The sequence below is a fragment of the Ranitomeya variabilis genome, chromosome 5, assembly GCF_051348905.1.
Source record: "Ranitomeya variabilis isolate aRanVar5 chromosome 5, aRanVar5.hap1, whole genome shotgun sequence".
NCBI classification, from domain to species: Eukaryota; Metazoa; Chordata; class Amphibia; order Anura; family Dendrobatidae; genus Ranitomeya; species Ranitomeya variabilis.
In genome coordinates this window covers 244,896,572-244,916,550 of record NC_135236.1, presented here as the reverse complement: position 1 = coordinate 244,916,550, position 19,979 = coordinate 244,896,572, and positions in this window count along the sequence as shown.

Here is a 19,979-nt window from a genome sequence, read left to right as displayed (position 1 = left end):
CTGGTGTTGTCCTCAACTGAATACAGCTGAGCTTCAACCTTCTGGCTCTCATTAAGTGTTTTTTAAAAAACAAAATGGTGGTTAGGGCCTACTAACGGTGTCTGCCCCTCCCTGGTGTTGCCCTCAACTGAATACAGCTGAGCTTCAACCTTCTGGCTCTCATTAAGTGCTGTGTTTTTAAAAATTGGTGGTTAGGGCCTACTAACGGTGTCTGCACCTCCCTAGTGTTGTCCTCAACTGAATACAGCTGAGCTTCAACCTTCTTGCTCTCATTAAGTGCTGTGTTTTTAAAAAATGGTGGTTAGGGCCTACTAACGGTGTCTGCCCCTGCCTGGTGTTGTCCTCCACTGAATACAGCTGAGCTTCAACCTTCTGGCTCTCATTAAGTGTTTTTTAAAAAACAAAATGGTGGTTAGGGCCTACTAACGGTGTCTGCCCCTCCCTGGTGTTGCCCTCAACTGAATAAAGCTGAGCTTCAACCTTCTGGCTCTCATTAAGTGCTGTGTTTTTAAAAATTGGTGGTTAGGGCCTACTAACGGTGTCTGCCCCTGCCTGGTGTTGTCCTCCACTGAATACAGCTGAGCTTCAACCTTCTGGCTCTCATTAAGTGCTGTGTTTTTAAAAAATGGTGGTTAGGGCCTACTAACGGTGTCTGCCCCTGCCTGGTGTTGTCCTCCACTGAATACAGCTGAGCTTCAACCTTCTGGCTCTCATTAAGTGCTGTGTTTTTAAAAATTGGTGGTTAGGGCCTACTAACGGTGTCTGCCCCTCCCTGGTGTTGCCCTCAACTGAATAAAGCTGTGCTTCAACCTTCTGGCTTTCGGCCTATAGTATCAGATATTAAACTGCATTTGGCCTTCAACTTTGGTTACGGCCTACTAACGGTGTCTGCCCCTCCCTGGTGTTGTCCTCAACTGAATACAGCTGAGCTTCAACCTTCTGGCTCTCATTAAGTGTTTTTTAAAAAACAAAATGGTGGTTAGGGCCTACTAACGGTGTCTGCCCCTCCCTGGTGTTGCCCTCAACTGAATACAGCTGAGCTTCAACCTTCTGGCTCTCATTAAGTGTTTTTTAAAAAACAAAATGGTGGTTAGGGCCTACTAACGGTGTCTGCCCCTCCCTGGTGTTGCCCTCAACTGAATAAAGCTGAGCTTCAACCTTCTGGCTCTCATTAAGTGCTGTGTTTTTAAAAATTGGTGGTTAGGGCCTACTAACGGTGTCTGCCCCTCCCTGGTGTTGCCCTCAACTGAATAAAGCTGAGCTTCAACCTTCTGGCTCTCATTAAGTGCTGTGTTTTTAAAAATTGGTGGTTAGGGCCTACTAACGGTGTCTGCCCCTCCCTGGTGTTGCCCTCAACTGAATAAAGCTGTGCTTCAACCTTCTGGCTTTCGGCCTATAGTATCAGATATTAAACTGCATTTGGCCTTCAACTTTGGTTACGGCCTACTAACGGTGTCTGCCCCTCCCTGGTGTTGTCCTCAACTGAATACAGCTGAGCTTCAACCTTCTGGCTCTCATTAAGTGTTTTTTAAAAAACAAAATGGTGGTTAGGGCCTACTAACGGTGTCTGCCCCTCCCTGGTGTTGCCCTCAACTGAATACAGCTGAGCTTCAACCTTCTGGCTCTCATTAAGTGCTGTGTTTTTAAAAATTGGTGGTTAGGGCCTACTAACGGTGTCTGCACCTCCCTGGTGTTGTCCTCAACTGAATACAGCTGAGCTTCAACCTTCTGGCTCTCATTAAGTGCTGTGTTTTTAAAAAATGGTGGTTAGGGCCTACTAACGGTGTCTGCCCCTGCCTGGTGTTGTCCTCCACTGAATACAGCTGAGCTTCAACCTTCTGGCTCTCATTAAGTGTTTTTTAAAAAACAAAATGGTGGTTAGTAGGGTTGAGCGAAACGGGTCGATCATTTTCAAAAGTCGCCGACTTTTGGCTAAGTCGGCGTCTCATGAAACCCGATCCGACCCCTGTGCTTGTCGGCCATGCGGTACGCGACTTTCGCGCCAAAGTCGCGTTTCAATGACGCGAAAAGCGCCATTTCTCAGCCAATGAAGGTGAACGCAGAGTGTGGGCAGCGTGATGACATAGATCCTGGTCCCCACCATCTTAGAGAAGGGCATTGCAGTGATTGGCTTGCTGTCTGCGGCGTCACAGGGGCTATAAAGGGGCGTTCCCGCCGACCGCCATCTTACTGCTGCTGATCTGAGCTTAGGGACAGGTTGCTGCCGCTTCATCAGAAGCAGGGAGAGCGTTAGGCAGGGTCCACTAACCACCAAACCGCTTGTGCTGCAGCGATTTCCACTGTCCAACACCACCTTCGGTGTGCAGGAACAGTGGAAGCTATTTTTTTTTTTTTTCCCCTCAGCGCTGTAGCTCATTGGGCTGCCCTAGAAGGCTCCGTGATAGCTGTATTGCTGTGTGTACGCCACTGTGGAAACCAACTGCTTTTTTCAAAGCACATATCCTCTTGTTCCTTCCTTTCTGCACAGCTATCTTTTTTGTTTGTCCACACTTTTTATTTAATTTGTGCATCAGTCCACTCCTATTGCTGCCTGCCATACCTGGCTTACATTACTGCAGGGAGATAGTAATTGTAGGACAGTTTTTTTTTTTTTTTTGTTTTTTTTTTGTGGGAGATTAAGATTGGCATTTCTGCTACAGTGCCATCCCTGTGTGTGCCATCTCTCACTGAGTGGGCCATAGAAAGCCTATTTATTTTTTCCGTGATTTGTGTTCTAAAATCTACCTCAACACAGAAACACTACATCAATCAGTGGGAGAAAAATATTGGCCTCAGTCAGGGCTTGTGTGCCACTGCTGTGTGTGCGCTATCTCTCATTCAGTGGGCTATAGCAAGCCTATATTTTTTTTTTTTTTTTTTTTTTAATATTATTTGGTTTCAAAAGTCTCCCTGAAAAAAAAAAAAAACCTAAAAAAACAGTGGGAGAGTAATATTGCCCTTTCAGCTTGTGTGCCAGTCTTGACTCCTGGGTGTGCCACCTCTCTCCCTCTCATTCAGTGGGCCATAGAAAGCCTATTTATTTTTTTTTTTAAATATTATTGGGTTTCTAAAGTCTCCCTGAAAAAAACAAAAAATACATAAAAAAACAGTGGGAGAGTAATATTGCCCTTTCAGCTTGTGTGCCAGTCTTGACTCCTGGGTGTGCCACCTCTCTCCCTCTCATTCAGTGGGCCATAGAAAGCCTTTTTTTTTTTTGCTTTTTTTAATATTATTTGGTTTCTAAAGTCTCCCTGAAAAAAACAAAAAAAACATAAAAAACAGTGGGAGAGTAATATTGCCCTTTCAGCTTGTGCGCCAGTCTTGACTCCTGGTTGTGCCACCTCTCTCTCTCTAATTGTGGGCCATAGAAAGCCTTTTTTTTTTTTTTAAATATTATTGGGTTTCTAAAGTCTCCCTGAAAAAACAAAAAATACATAAAAAAACAGTGGGAGAGTAATATTGCCCTTTCAGCTTGTGTGCCAGTCTTGACTCCTGGGTGTGCCACCTCTCTCCCTTTCATTCAGTGGGCCATAGAAAGCCTATTTATTTTTTCCGTGATTTGTGTTCTAAACTCTACCTCAACACAAAAACACTACATCAATCAGTGGGAGAAAAATATTGGCCTCAGTCAGGGCTTGTGTGCCACTGCTGTGTGTGCTATCTCTCATTCAGTGGGCTATAGCAAGCCTATTTTTTTTTTTTTTTTTTTTTTTTTAATATTATTTGGTTTCTAAAGTCTCCCTGAAAAAAAAAAAAAACCTAAAAAAACAGTGGGAGAGTAATATTGCCCTTTCAGCTTGTGTGCCAGTCTTGACTCCTGGGTGTGCCACCTCTCTCCCTCTCATTCAGTGGGCCATAGAAAGCCTTTTTTTTTTTTGGTTTTTTTAATATTATTTGGTTTCTAAAGTCTCCCTGAAAAAAACAAAAAAAACATAAAAAACAGTGGGAGAGTAATATTGCCCTTTCAGCTTGTGCGCCAGTCTTGACTCCTGGTTGTGCCACCTCTCTCTCTCTAATTGTGGGCCATAGAAAGCCTTTTTTTTTTTTTTTTTTAATATTATTTGGTTTCTAAAGTCTCCCTGAGAAAAAAAAATAAATAAATTAGGTGGGAGATTAATATTGACATTAGTGCTTGAGTGACAGTCCTGCGTGTGTGTCATCTCTGTGATTTTGTGCCACAGAAAACAGAGTGTGTAACATTGTGCCTGATTTTCCTTGTGGTCTCACCAACCTGTTAAGGGATATTGAAATCATACTGAAGTTATAGCTCACCGTGTAAGTTGTTTGATAGCAACAAATAAAGTTACTTTGGTTAAGATTTTAAAACAATGAGGAAGTCTGGTGCAAGAGGTCGTCGTGGGCGTTCATTGTCAGCTGGTAATGATGGTAGTGGTAGTGGAGCATCAGGTGGTCGTGGGGATAAAAATATTCCACCTAAGTCTGGAGCTGTGGAGCCAGTTTCGTCGTCAGGCTACACAAGGCCTCGAACGCTCTCTTTTCTGGGAGTAGGAAAACCGCTTTTAAAGGCGGAGCAGCAACAGCAAGTTTTGGCTTACATTGCAGACTCAGCCTCTAGCTCTTTTGCCTCCTCTTCCGAAACTGGTAAATGTAAAAGCAGCGCGTCGCTTGTGGATGTTCACGGTCAGGGACAAGTCGCTTCCTTGTCCTCCTCAGCAAAAACTACAACAAGAGAGAAGGATGCAGCAGGCGACACAACGGGTCACTCCATGGAGCTCTTTACACATACCGTCCCTGGCTTAGAAAGTGAAACATTTAACAGGCCATGCCCATTACAAGTATATTCTGACATGGAGTGCACTGATGCACAGCCACAGCCAGAGTACTATGCTGCTCCTTTGACTCAGACCACCACATTGCCCTCTCAGGGTACAGATCCACAATCAGACCCTGATGAGACTATGTTGCCCCGCCACGAACGCTATACCACCGACCGACACAGTGACACAGACGAAGTTGCACACGAGCTCGAAGAGGAGGTAATAGATGACCCAGTTATTGACCCCGATTGGCAGCCATTGGGGGAACAGGGTGCAGGCGGCAGTAGTTCAGAAGCGGAGGTGGAGGAGGGGCCGCAGCAGGCATCAACATCGCAACAGGTTCCATCTGCCGGGCCCGTATCTGGACCAAAACGCGTGTCAAAGCCAAAACCTGTTGGAGCACAGCGTTGCCATCCGGTTAAAGCTCAGTCTGCAATCCCTGAAAAGGGATCAGAGTCTAGGAAGAGTGCAGTCTGGCATTTTTTTAAACAACATCCAACTGATCAGCGCAAAGTCATCTGTCAAAAATGTTCAACTAGCTTAAGCAGAGGTCAGAATCTGAAAAGTCTAAATACTAGTTGCATGCATAGACACTTAACCACCATGCATTCTCAAGCCTGGACTAACTACCAAACGTCCCTCAAGGTTGTAGCACCCTCGGCCAATGAAGCTAGTCAGCAACGCAACATCCCTTCCGTCACTGTAAGGCCACCATTTTCCGCACCACCGGCAGTATCTGTGCAGGTTTCTTTGCCAGCCAAAAGCAGTCAGGGTCAGGGAATCACCAGTTTTGTAGGAGGAAATATTGCATGTAGGGCACCGGCGGAAACAATACCGTCTCCAACCGTCTCTCAGTCTGCCATGTCCACCGGCACACCCGAAAGTTCCACGATCTACAGCTCTCCAGTCCAGCTCACCCTACATGAGACTCTGGTTAGAAAAAGGAAGTACTTATCCTCGCATCCGCGTACACAGGGTTTTAACGCCCACATAGCTAGACTAATCTCGTTAGAGATGATGCCCTACCGGTTAGTTGAAAGCGAAGCTTTCAAAGCCCTGATGGAGTACGCTGAACCACGATACGAGCTACCCAGTCGACACTTTTTTTCCAGAAAAGCCATCCCAGCCCTGCACCAGCATGTTAAACAGCGCATCGTCCATGCACTCAGGCAATCTGTGAGTACAAAGGTGCACCTGACTACAGATGCATGGACCAGTAGGCATGGCCAGGGACGTTATGTGTCCATCACGGCACACTGGGTGAATGTGGTGGATGCAGGGTCCACAGGCGACATCAATTTAGGGACAGTTGTGCCTAGCCCACGGTCTAGGAAACAGTTGGCTGTAGGCGTTCGCACCCCCTCCTCCTCCTCCTCGTCCTCCTGCAGAAGCTACAGCTCTTCCACAGAACGCAGTCGGCCAACCACTCCATCGGCAGATGACACTGTTGCACACCAGTTGTCCCATTATGGGCCAGCTACTGCCAAGCGTCAGCAGGCTGTATTGGCTATGAAGTGTTTGGGCGACAACAGACACACCGCGGAAGTTCTGTCCGAGTTCTTGCAACAAGAAACGCAGTCGTGGCTGGGCACAGTAGATCTTGAGGCAGGCAAGGTAGTGAGTGATAACGGAAGGAATTTCATGGCTGCCATCTCCCTTTCCCAACTGAAACACATTCCTTGCCTGGCTCACACCTTAAACCTGGTGGTGCAGTGCTTATTGAAAACTTATCCTGGGTTCTCCGACCTGCTCCTCAAAGTGCGTGCACTTTGCTCACATATCCGACGTTCGCCTGTACACGCCAGCCGTATGCAGACCTATCAGCGGTCTTTGAACCTTCCCCAGCATCGCCTAATCATAGACGTTGCAACAAGGTGGAACTCAACACTGCACATGCTTCAGAGACTGTGCGAACAGAGGCGTGCTGTTATTTATTTGTGGGAGGATACACGGGCAGGCAGTAGGATGGCAGACATGGAGTTGTCAGGTGTGCAGTGGTCGAAGATACAAGACATGTGTCAAGTCCTTCAGTGTTTTGAGGAATGCACACGGCTGGTTAGTGCAGACAACGCCGTAATAAGCATGAGCATCCCCCTAATGCGTCTGCTGATGCAAAGTTTGACGCACATAAAGGAGCAGGCGTCTGCACCAGAGGAAGAGGGAAGCCTTGATGACAGTCAGCCATTGTCTGGTCAGGGCAGTGTACAGGACGAGGTAGCGGGCGAAGAGGAGGTGGAGGACGAGGAGGATGATGGGGATGAGTATATTTTTAATGCGGAAACTTTCACGGGGGCACAGGAAATTGGTTGCGTGTCACGGCCGGGTTCTGGTTTTTTGAGGGACACAAGTGACGTAGATTTGCCTGCAACTGCCCCTCAACCAATCACAACCGGAGATTTGACAAGTGGAACTTTGGCCCACATGGCGGATTATGCCTTACGTATCCTACAAAGGGACACACGCATTACGAAAATGATGAACGATGACGATTACTGGTTGGCCTGCCTCCTTGATCCACGCTATAAAGGCAAATTGCAAAATATTATGCCACATGAGAACTTGGAACTAATATTAGCAACCAAACAATCAACTCTTGTTGACCGTTTGCTTCAGGCATTCCCAGCACACAGCGCACGTGATCGTTCTCACACGAGCTCCAGGGGGCAGCAGACTAGGAGTGTTAGGGGTGCACACATCAGAAGTGGCGTTGGACAGAGGGGTTTTCTGACCAGGTTGTGGAGTGATTTTGCTATGACCGCAGACAGGACAGGTACTGCTGCATCAATTGAAAGTGACAGGAGACAACATTTGTCCAGTATGGTTACTAACTATTTTTCATCCCTTATCGATGTTCTCCCTCAACCGTCATTCCCATTTGATTACTGGGCCTCCAAATTAGACACCTGGCCAGAATTGGCAGAATATGCATTGCAGGAGCTTGCTTGCCCGGCAGCAAGTGTCCTATCAGAAAGAGTATTCAGTGCTGCAGGGTCAATATTAACCGAAAAAAGGACTCGTCTGGCTACCCAAAATGTTGACGATCTAACATTCATTAAAATGAACCACAACTGGATTTCAAAATCTTTTGCCCCACCTTGCCCGGCCGACACCTAGCTTTCCTATGAAAAGCTCTTGCCTGTGAATTACTTTTCTAATGTCTAATTTGCTGCTGCAGATTGTACAGCATACGACATGTTTACACCTCCCTAAATGGCCAAACTCCCCACACGGGGCCGTGGTATCGCGACTTGGCGCAAGCACCCGTGAGACTGCTGTTTGTCTGAAGAGGTGGGTGTGCTCGCTTTTGGTTGACGGCATTGCTACTGGGTCCCTCATAGTACAATGTAGTGTCTCTGGCGGTGGTGGTGCGCACCCAACGTCAGACACACCGTTGTAACATGAGTGGCCCTGGGGCGGTCCCGCCGGCCTCAAGAGAGTTCCCCCCTACCCCAGCTCAAACTGGGCTCTACTACGTGCAAAATTATGTCGCACAGCTCCACCAATCTTTAGTCTATTCGCTGACATCATTCAATGTCTGGCACTGACAATACAAATTTGTAGACATCTATGATGCAACTTAAAGTAGTCTGTGTCTGTGTCCTATATTGGCACCATTAAATAGTTACTGCCAAATTACTATGTCAGAAACACAGCAGATGAGCCCACCCCTGTACCTAAGTATGCCATCTTTTTTTTTGTTTTGGTTGTTTTGCGAGACATTAACATCTATTTATATTTTGGGAGTACTGGGACAGACACTCCTTGCACTACTCCTCCACTCAGCACCAAGCTGCCTGCCCGTGTATCCATGTAACCGCTGTAAAACTGCCATGAGCCTATTGTTTGTTATTTTAGGCCTTTGATAGCCTGTCTGCGGTCCCTACTCCTCCACTGACCACCAAGCTGCCTGCCCGTGTATCCATGTAACCGCTGTAAAACTGCCATGAGCCTATTGTTTGTTATTTTAGGCCTTTGAAGCCTTTCTGCGCTCCCTCCTTCCACTAGTCCTCCACTGACCAGACCACTGCTGCCCGTGTACCCCTGGAACCAATTTTAAAGTGCCTACAGCCAGCCCATTTTATTGTGTTAGGCCTTCGAAGCCTGTCTGCGGTCCCTCCTTCCACTAGGCCTCCACTGACCAGACCACTGCTGCCCGTGTACCCCTGGAACCAATTTTAAAGTGCCTACAGCCAGCCCATTTTATTGTGTTAGGCCTTCGAAGCCTGTCTGCGGTCCATACTTCCACTAGTCCTCCACTGACCAGACCACTGCTGCCCGTGTACCCCTGGAACCAATTTTAAAGTGCCTACAGCCAGCCCATTTTATTGTGTTAGGCCTTCGAAGCCTGTCTGCGGTCCATACTTCCACTAGTCCTCCACTGACCAGACCACTGCTGCCCGTGTACCCCTGGAACCAATTTTAAAGTGCCTACAGCCAGCCCATTTTATTGTGTTAGGCCTTCGAAGCCTGTCTGCGGTCCATACTTCCACTAGGCCTCCACTGACCAGACCACTGCTGCCCGTGTACCCCTGGAACCAATTTTAAAGTGCCTACAGCCAGCCCATTTTATTGTGTTAGGCCTTCGAAGCCTGTCTGCGGTCCATACTTCCACTAGGCCTCCACTGACCAGACCACTGCTGCCCGTGTACCCCTGGAACCAATTTTAAAGTGCCTACAGCCAGCCCATTTTATTGTGTTAGGCCTTCGAAGCCTGTCTGCGGTCCATACTTTAAATACTCCTCCACTCAGCACCAAGCTGCCTGCCCGTGTATCCATGTAACCGCTGTAAAACTGCCATGAGCCTATTGTTTGTTATGTTAGGCCTTTGATAGCCTGTCTGCGGTCCCTACTTTAAATACTCCTCCACTCACCACCACCAAGCTGCCTGCCCGTGTATCCATGTAACCGCTGTGAAACTGCCATGAGCCTATTGTTTTTTTATGTTAGGCCTTTGATAGCCTGTCTGCGGTCCCTACTTTAAATACTCCTCCACTCACCACCACCAAGCTGCCTGCCCGTGTATCCATGTAACCGCTGTAAAACTGCCATGAGCCTATTGTTTGTTATGTTAGGCCTTTGAAGCCTTTCTGCGCTCCCTCCTTCCACTAGTCCTCCACTGACCAGACCACTGCTGCCCGTGTACCCCTGGAACCAATTTTAAAGTGCCTACAGCCAGCCCATTTTATTGTGTTAGGCCTTCGAAGCCTGTCTGCGGTCCATACTTCCACTAGGCCTCCACTGACCAGACCACTGCTGCCCGTGTACCCCTGGAACCAATTTTAAAGTGCCTACAGCCAGCCCATTTTATTGTGTTAGGCCTTCGAAGCCTGTCTGCGGTCCATACTTTAAATACTCCTCCACTCACCACCAAGCTGCCTGCCCGTGTATCCATGTAACCGCTGTAAAACTGCCATGAGCCTATTGTTTGTTATGTTAGGCCTTTGATAGCCTGTCTGCGGTCCTTACTTTAAATACTCCTCCACTCACCACCTAGCTGCCTGTGTATCCATGTAACCGATGTAAAACTGCCATGACTGCCTACTGTTTGTTATTTTAGGCCTTTGATAGCCTGTCTGCGGCCCCTACTTGCAATACTCCTCCACTGACCACAATGCTGCCTGGAGTGCCTGCCTGTGTATCCATGTAACCGATGTAAAACTGCCATGACTGCCTACTGTTTGTTATTTTAGGCCTTTGATAGCCTGTCTGCGGCCCCTACTTGCAATACTCCTCCACTGAGCACAATGCTGCCTGGAGTGCCTGCCTGTGTATCCATGTAACCGATGTAAAACTGCCATGACTGCCTACTGTTTGTTATTTTAGGCCTTTGATAGCCTGTCTGCAGCCCCTACTTGCAATACTCCTCCACTGACCACACCAATGCTGCCCGTGTACCCCTGGAACCTATTTAAAAGTTCATAGAGCCTAGTTATATATTTTATTTACTATTAATAAGGCCATGATGGACTACGCTGTACCACGCTACAAGCTAACCAGTCGACACTTCTTTTGCGAGAAAAGCCATCCCAACCCTCCACCAGCATGTAGAAGACCGCATTGTCCATGCACTCTGGCAATCTGTGAGTACAAAGGTGCACCTGACAACAGACGCATGGACCTGTAGGCATGGCCACGGAAGATTACGTGTCCATTACGGCGCAATGGGTTAATGTGGTGGATGCATGGTCCACAGGGGACAGCCTACTAAGTCTGTCTGCAGTCCCTAATTCAAATTGTCCTCCACTGTCTAAATCGGAACTTCCACCTTCTGGCTTTCGGCCTATAGTATCAGAAATTAAACTGCATTTGGCCTTCAACTTTGGTTAGGGCCTACTAACGGCTTCTGCCCCTCCCTGGTGTTGCCCTCAACTAAATAAAGCTGAGCTTCAACCTTCCGGCTCTCATTATGTGGTTTTAAAAAAAAAAATGGTGGTTAGGGCCTACTAACGGCTTCTGCCCCTCCCTGGTGTTGTCCTCAACTAAATAAAGCTGAGCTTCAACCTTCCGGCTCTCATTAAGTGGTTTTAAAAAAAAAAAAAATGGTGGTTAGGGCCTACTAACGGCTTCTGCCCCTCCCTGGTGTTGCCCTCAACTAAATAAAGCTGAGCTTCAACCTTCTGCTCCAAATTACCATTTTAAAAAATGCAATAGGCTTTTCCGGCCTACTAAAGGTGTCTGCCCCTCCCTGGTGTTGTCCTCAACTGAACAAAGCTGAGCTTCCACATTCTGGCTTTCGCCCTATACTATCAGATATTAAACTGCATTTGGCCTACTAGTGTGGTTAGGCCCTTGAAACAGTGTCTGCTGCTCTTGGGTTTGCTACTCCACTGAACAAAGCAATGCCGCCTGTTTAGTCCTGTTACCAATTTTGAACTGCATGTAGCCTACTTTATTCTTTGGCCCTATATCTGTTTCCTCCTCATCCTGCCCATTGCCCAGCCACTGCTAAATGAGTCTGCTGGTACATTGACCTAGACCACTACATTCCCCTTGTACTCTACACAGCCAGAATCTGTCCCTGCTGAAAGTAAGGTTCCCCTTCCCGCATGTTATACCACCTTACACAGGGACAAAGAGGAAGGTGCAGATGAAAGTGCAGGTTCCTTCATCAGGTGGGGGGGCATACTCGTTGGCGACGTCACTGGCACAGGGCCCCTCAGAGTACGCAAAAGTGTCGCTGCTGGTGGGAGGCGCCCCCGCCATGCAAACACACCGCCGTACTTTGAGGGGCCCTGTGCCAGTGGCAATGCGAACGAGTGGGCCCCCCCTGCTTGCTCAGGATCACAGCACTTGCAACTTTTAAATACTTACCTTTCCCTGCAACACCGCCGTGACGTAGTCCGCATTTCCTGGGCCCACGAAAAACTTGAGCCAGCCCTACTCCCCCCACAACTTTCCCCCAATTCCCTATGCCCAACTATTATTATACAGTTAATTAAGATTGGCAAGCTTCAGAAACAAGAATGGATGTTTTTGGCATTAAAATGGGCACTGTAGGTGTTTTCCTGGCCTCCACTCACTGCCGACTATGCTTCCCCATTGACTTGCATTGGGTTTCGTGTTTCGGTCGATCCCCGACTTTTAGCGATAATCGGCCGACTGCACTCGACTCGACTCTGGACAAAATCGGGTTTCCCAAAACCCTACTCGATCTTAAAAAAATGAAAGTCGCTCAACCCTAGTGGTTAGGGCCTACTAACGGTGTCTGCCCCTCCCTGGTGTTGCCCTCAACTGAATAAAGCTGAGCTTCAACCTTCTGGCTCTCATTAAGTGCTGTGTTTTTAAAAATTGGTGGTTAGGGCCTACTAACGGTGTCTGCCCCTCCCTGGTGTTGCCCTCAACTGAATACAGCTGAGCTTCAACCTTCTTGCTCTCATTAAGTGCTGTGTTTTTAAAAATTGGTGGTTAGGGCCTACTAACGGTGTCTGCCCCTGCCTGGTGTTGTCCTCCACTGAACAAAGCTGAGTTTCCACCTTCTGGCTCTTTTTTTTTTTTTTAAATTGCTGGATGGGGCCTAATAGCTCTGTTTGCTCCTCCCTGGTGTTTGTCCTCAACTAAAAAAAGCTGAGCTTCAACCTTATGGCTTTCGGCCTATAGTATCAGATATTAAACTGCATTTGGCCTATTAGTGTGTTTGGGCCCTTAAAACAGTGTCTGCTGCTCCTGGGTTTGCTACTCCACTCAACAAAGCAATGCCGCCTGTTTAGTCCTGTTACCAATTTTGAACTGCATTTAGCCTACTTTATTCTTTGGCCCTATATCTGTTTCCTCCTCATCCTGCCCACTGCCCAGCCACTGCTACATGAGTCTGCTGGTACATTGACCTAGACCACTACATTCCCCTTGCACTCTACACAGCCAGAATCTGACCCTGCTGAAAGTCAGGTTCCCCTTCCCGCATGTTATACCACCTTACACAGGGACAAAGAGGAAGGTGCAGATGAAAGTACAGGTTCCTTCATCAGGTGGGGGGGGGCATACTCGTTGGCGACGTCACTGGCACAGGGCCCCTCAGAGTACGCAAAAGTGTCGCTGCTGGTGGGAGGCGCCCCCGCCGTGCAAACACACCGCTGTACTTTGAGGGGCCCTGTGCCAGTGCCAATGCCAACGAGTGGGCCCCCCTGCTTGCTTAGGATCACAGCACTTGCAAACTTGACATACTTACCTCTCACTGCTCCACCGCCGTGACGTAGTCCATGTTTCCTGTGCCCACTAAAACCTTGAACCAGCCCTACCCCCCACAACTTTTGCCAAATCACCCCCAATTTCCAGTGCCCAACTATTATTATAAAGTTAATTTAGATTGACAAGCTTCAGAAAACAAGAATGGATGTTTTTGGCATTAAAATGGGCACTGTAGGTGTTTTCCTGGCCTCCACTCACTGCCGGCTATGCTTCCCCATTGACTTGCATTGGGTTTCGTGTTTCGGTCGATCCCCGACTTTTAGCGATAATCGGCCGACTTCACTCGACTCGACTCTGGACTAAGTCGGGTTTCACAAAACCCGACTCGATCTTAAAAAAATGAAAGTCGCTCAACCCTACTCTTCAGTGTTGATGCACTTTTCCAGTCTCTGCCTCCCTGACTTTCTTTCCCACCCAGCCCTTCTTTTATCTGTTTGACTGACAGATTACTGACTGTGCAGTTAAGACTGTGAGCTGTCAGACAAGCAGAGGAAGGTGCGGCTGAGTGAGTAATAGACAGAAGGAGGCAGAGGTTTGGAAAGTGTTTTGACATTCCCAGAGCATTTAATACTGTTAGATGGACGCCAGAGAGATCCTTGAGGGGAGATATGCATTATCGAAGTTGGTAGCTTTGGTGATGTGAGCTTGGAAAGCATGTTCCAGCACATATAGTGCTGAGAGAGTTATTAGTGCATTCCAGGGCTCAGTTTTATGAGCAGTCAAAAGAGATGGGTGGGAATGACTGCTCACATATCCCAACCCCAGAGGCGTGATTTGGCAAATAAAATGGGGACCAAGTGTCTCATTTAGTGTCTGGGACTGGAGGTGTGGAGGCCTCCAGTGTAGTTTCTGAAAGACACTGATCTGAGCAGGGGACCCACAGTGCTACTGTAAGGAGGTTGCGGGTACCCTCATATGCCTTCTCTCCCCTGGATGCTGTTCACATGATCATGTGCAGCACCTCATTGGTCACTAATGTTCTTATACTTGTAATGTAATGTAATGTATTTGTCATGTGCTGTGTAAGGCTTAGGGATAGACTAGGAGACAGTATAGGACCGTAGGGGAATTGGATTAGAATTGTGGAGGCATCATAGAGACAGGGAATAGAATAGAATAGATTAGGAGTGTTAGTTAGGTACAGTTAGCGTAGGGGTTTGTCAGTAGGGAGGAGTTAGAGCCGAACAGGGCAGAGCCATAGGCTGATAAGGCAGCAGAGCCAGGGCAGCCTTGCCCAGGGCAAGTTGCATGCAGCAGTGAAACCAGACAGTCAATCGTGGGGATAGAGCTGCTACAGCAGGAAGGGTGCCCCAGGCTGAGGATTGTGCTGACGTGCACCAGCTTAACAAGGACCATCCTAAGAAGGATCTGGGGTCTACGACTGGGTGAGACGATGGCAGAGAGCTGGTGACACTGGAACTATGGAAGAGACAGAGATTGTCTAGAAATAAGGCCAGGATTGCCGAAAGAATAGAGATAAAGGCTGGCCGGAAGGCAGGGAGAGATCAGGAGATGTCCCTTTGAGAAGTTTGTGATGCAAATGTGATGAATCCCCTACTGAATAGTAAAGTACAACTGTTGGAAAAGAACTGTGTCTCTGGGATGTTTTGTGGAGCTGAGGAAAGCGGAGCCGGGATTACAGAACTTGAAAGGACTCTGACAGTGAACATAAGTGAGCTGCTGCACACGCTGCACATGCAGCCGAAGGGACACTGTATGCTATCTGTGGGGCACCAGGGTGTGGGAACAGGACAGCCAGTTGCCACTACTACCACCCTGGCTGCCTTACACTACTGTATATGAAATGTTTTTTTTCTGTTTTTCACTTTGTGCCGGAGAAGGCCATCTTTTATTTTGCTTATGCTTAAGCAGGTTTATGAAGTTTTAATGAACCTTACTGGACTTTTTTATGAAACCACTTCCTGTGCCTACCTCAATTGCAGCTGAGTGAGTACAAAACCCTACAATACTCAATTGCATATTAACAAAGACTGCAGTTTTTCATTCAGGAAACAACAAATGCATCAGTAAATGTGAATGACATTATCTTTCAGAGAACAAGATGATATCCACAGGTTGGTTGGTTTGGACAAATTCCCTTGAAACATTATTTTGCTAATTCAAACTAGATACTAAAATCGTTTTTTATCATATTCTTGTTTTTATTTTCTGATATTTTTTTCATTTTTTCTCATATAATTATGAGGGCAGACTTCTTCCTTAAGTTTTCATCAGTCAGAAATGCATTATACAGCATCCACAGAGACCATAGCAACCTGTAGATTAAATACTTATTTGGGGAGGTTTATCAACACTACTGCGAAAAAAAAAAAAAAACTGTAATGTTTTCCTCTAATAACATGTTTCTGTAACTCTGATGGGTGTGAGTGCACTGCACCACAGGCCGGGCTTACCCTGGAGGGGTGTAACTAAGTGACTGCCTGGTATTCACTAAAGCCTCTTATGGTGAGGATAGGTTTGGCCACAGATAGTCAGGTACCACTCTGGGGCAGTCCCTTGGCCTGCAGCAGCTGACATGAGGGTCAGAGACATGGGTATGAAGTAGAGATGGACCTAGGCAAAGATGTGGTCAGGCAATGCGAGGTCAGGGCAGGCAGCACAGGTTCCATATATGTAGTCCAGGTCAGGAGCAAGGAAATCTGTATAAACAAATAGGCTAGATTGGTCAGAAAATAGGAATTACAATACAAGAGAGCACCTTAAAGGAAACTAGAGAGTAATCGAATTACAACCTTTAATCAAGCAAGGAATCGTTTGAAGAGCCGCCTAAAAAAACTCTACTCTTTGGGGATAGGCCAGGGAAGCTAATCTCTAAAGGACACAGTGGGGTTAAGGTCCTGCAGAATCTGGCCGCATCTCCCTATAGCCAGGTGAAGATTCACCAGCAGCAGGATGATGCAGCAGTTTTGGAAATGCTGCAAGAGGTAGCTCAGCTAGACAGTCTGTGACTGGGGAGAGCAGTGTGATGACCGCAGTGAGTAAAGCGGTGCTTACCACCAGTGCAAGTCACCAGCAAAACAAATTCCTTCTCTTTTTTTCCAAGAATCACACTTGAAATATCAAAGCTCAAATCTGCCCTTCTATGAGAGTGTGTTCTGAGCATGCAAAGTGACTGGTGCAGGGGAGACAAAGTGAATGGAACTGAGCATAAATCCCTCATACCATTTGTGGATAAGTGCAATTCTGTTTTTAGAAGGCAGCAGACTTATCTAATTATATACTTCCTGTTTAGTAGATTATTATTCCTGGTGGCAATGGGATTAATAATAATATTTTTTGTGGTTTAGGGTAGTGAGGGGGCTCCTTTATATCTGTGGACAGTGAATAACTCCCCAGACTGTAGCTTTGCTCCTGCTGTTTAAATAGGAGCTGCTTTCTTAATTTTGTATTAATAATTATTATTATATAATCAGTTATTTTTAAGGCAAAATTAAATGTACAATTTTAATAGTTTTTTTAATTTCTTTAACCATTAAGGGCTGCCATTGTCATTTGAGGGGTTATAACCATCTGAGTAGGACAGTTACATACCTCACTTACGGCAGCCCCTGAGCAAATAAGAGCTTGCGGTCGGAGAGCGACCACATCTTTTGTTTTGAGGCCGATCCTGTCTCTAGCTATGACCTGGACACACCCCCTGGGCTGTACAGGTTATAGCTGTGGGAGGAGATTGCGCCCATTTTGTTGTAGCCCATAGCATTTGCTGTGGGCGTCATTTCCCCCTGTGATCGTACACGCTGCTCAGGGTGACAGGAGCTGCCAGGGAGACAAAGTGATGGGGAGCTGAGTTCCCAGGTGAGGTGTCTTCAGTGGCAGTGGGGAGAGGTGATCTCAGCCTGTCAGTATTACAGTACTGGCTCTGACCACCGCTCACCGCCAACCTGTTCAGGGCACAGCATGGAGATCATCACACTGATGTGCTCTCAACACACTGAACAGGATGCAGTGCTGTGTGGGAATGCAGGGGAGGTAAGTGATTTTTTCTATGTATTGAATGTATGGTGCCAGGATGATGGGGCCATATACCAGGATCTAATCCCCATCCTGCGTGACATGCCCCAGAACCATGTATTGTATCCCCATCATGTGTGATACGCCACAGACCAGTGTATCTAATCCCCAACCTGTGTGATATGACCCAGACACATGTATCTAATCCCAATCTAATTCCATTATTGGCATGGGTGATACACTGGGCTGGGGTGTAGTTAATCCCATAATTCGAGATATGTCACAGACCAGGGTATGTATTCGCATCAAGGGCATGGGGGATATGCCCAGACGCATGTAGCTAATCCCATCCTGGGCATGGCTTATATGCCCCAAACCTGTGTATCTTATCCCACCATTGGCATGGGTGATATGCCCCAGACTCATGTAACTAATCCCATCATAGGCATGGGTGATACGCCCCAGACCTGTGTATCTATTCCCACCATTGGTATGGGTGATACGAACCAGATCTGTGTAAGTAATCCCATCATGGGCATAGGTGATACGCCCCAAACCCGTGTATCTTATCCCACCATTGGCATGGGTGATATGCTCCAGGTCCATGTAACTAATCCCATCATAGGCATGGGTGATTCGCCCCAGACCCGTGTATCTATTCCCACCATTGGCATGGGTGATACGCCCCGACCCGTGTAAATAATCCTATCATGGGCATGGGTGATATGCCCTAAACCCATGTATCTAATACCACCATTGGTATGGGTAATACACCCCAGACTGGTGTAACTAATCCCATCATGGGTATGGGTAATGCGCCTCAGACCTTTGTATCTAATCCTATCATTGGCATGGATGATATGCTCCAGGCCCGTATATCTAATCTTATCATGCAAGACATGCGCCACACCAGTGTGTCTAATCCCAACATGGACATATGTGATACACTCCCAACCAGTCTATCTAATCCCATCATGGGCATTGGTGATATGCCGCAGACCAGTGTGTCTAATCCCATCATGGGCATCGATGATGTACCCCAGACCCGTGTATCTAATCCCATCATTCGCATGGGTGATACGCCCCAGACCCGTGTAGCTAATCCCATCATGCGAGATACATCCCAGACCAGTGTATCTAAGCCCGTCATGTACATTGGTGATACATCCCAGATCAGTGTATCTAATCCCATTATGGGCATCGATGATGCGCCCAAGACCCATGTATCTAATCCCATCATTGGCATGGGTGATACGCCCCAGACCGGTATATCTAATCCCATCACGTGAGATACACCCCAGACCAGTGTATCATTTTTTCAAATTTTTCTCTATTAAAAACCAATGATGATATTTTTTAAGAAAAAAATAAAACATTAATACTTTACATTTTTTCAGTAGTTGAATTTTTTTTTTATGGCACCTTCCCTTTAACAGCAAAGTAAATCCAGTGGGGTCATCATATTCAATATTCTTGTTAACTCCACTATAAGCAGTGTCAGGCAATTACCACTAAATAAAAGAATAAAAAATTAAACCATCATCTCCTGGATATTATATTTAATCGCTCTGCCATAAAATTCACATCCAGAAAAATAAACACGTAGGGGACAGTTTCACTACAATAATGTTGGTAAAGCGCTGTGGAATTAATGGTGCTATATAAGTGAGCAAAATAAATAAATTAAATAAATAAATACTACACGTTGAAGATCACACCTTCTTTATCCAACATGATCCCTTGTGCTGTTATGATTATGCTAGGTCCGGGTATTCCGTCTTTTGAGATGAATCTCAAACATCGTTCATACATTATAATCTCTGTCAATATATGACTGATTAGTTACCTGAGCAACCTGATCCATATGAAACAATACGTTGACATTCATATGACTAAGAACACATTCGTGCTCTGTCAGTTTGCCAAGTAATCATGAAACTCCTTTGTCCATTTATGTATAAAGTTTATTAAAGTACAAAAAGTACAGAACAAACGATCTTACACACGTGCTGATTCAAGAATTACTGAAAACAAAGTATAAGAAATAAGACAAACTGTATACAGTCTTGTGAACATTTCTTAGGTGCAAATTTGGAGACTGAATCTATGAAGCGTGTCTTTGGTGTACAGGAAATAAAACACATAGTAAATAACATTATTAAAAGTAAAAAGAAGCAACTAAACTTACACAATACACAAGATCATGTTTTCAGTGGCTCATAAATATAAAAAAAAAATTCATGCTTTGAAACAGAGAACTGTTGAAGACAGCTTGGTCCTTGTTCTGTACTTTTATCACTAGTTAAAGGGAACCTGTCACCTGAATTTGGCGGGACCAGTTTTGGGTCATATGGGCGGGGTATTCGGGTGTTTGATTCACCCTTTCCTTACCCGCTGGCTGCATGCTGGCCGCAATATTGGATTGAAGTTCATTCTCTGTCCTCCGGAGTACACGCCTGCACAAGGCAATCTTACCTTGCGCTGGCGTGTACTCCGGAGGACAGAGAATGAACTTCAATCCAATATTGCGGCCAGCATGCAGCC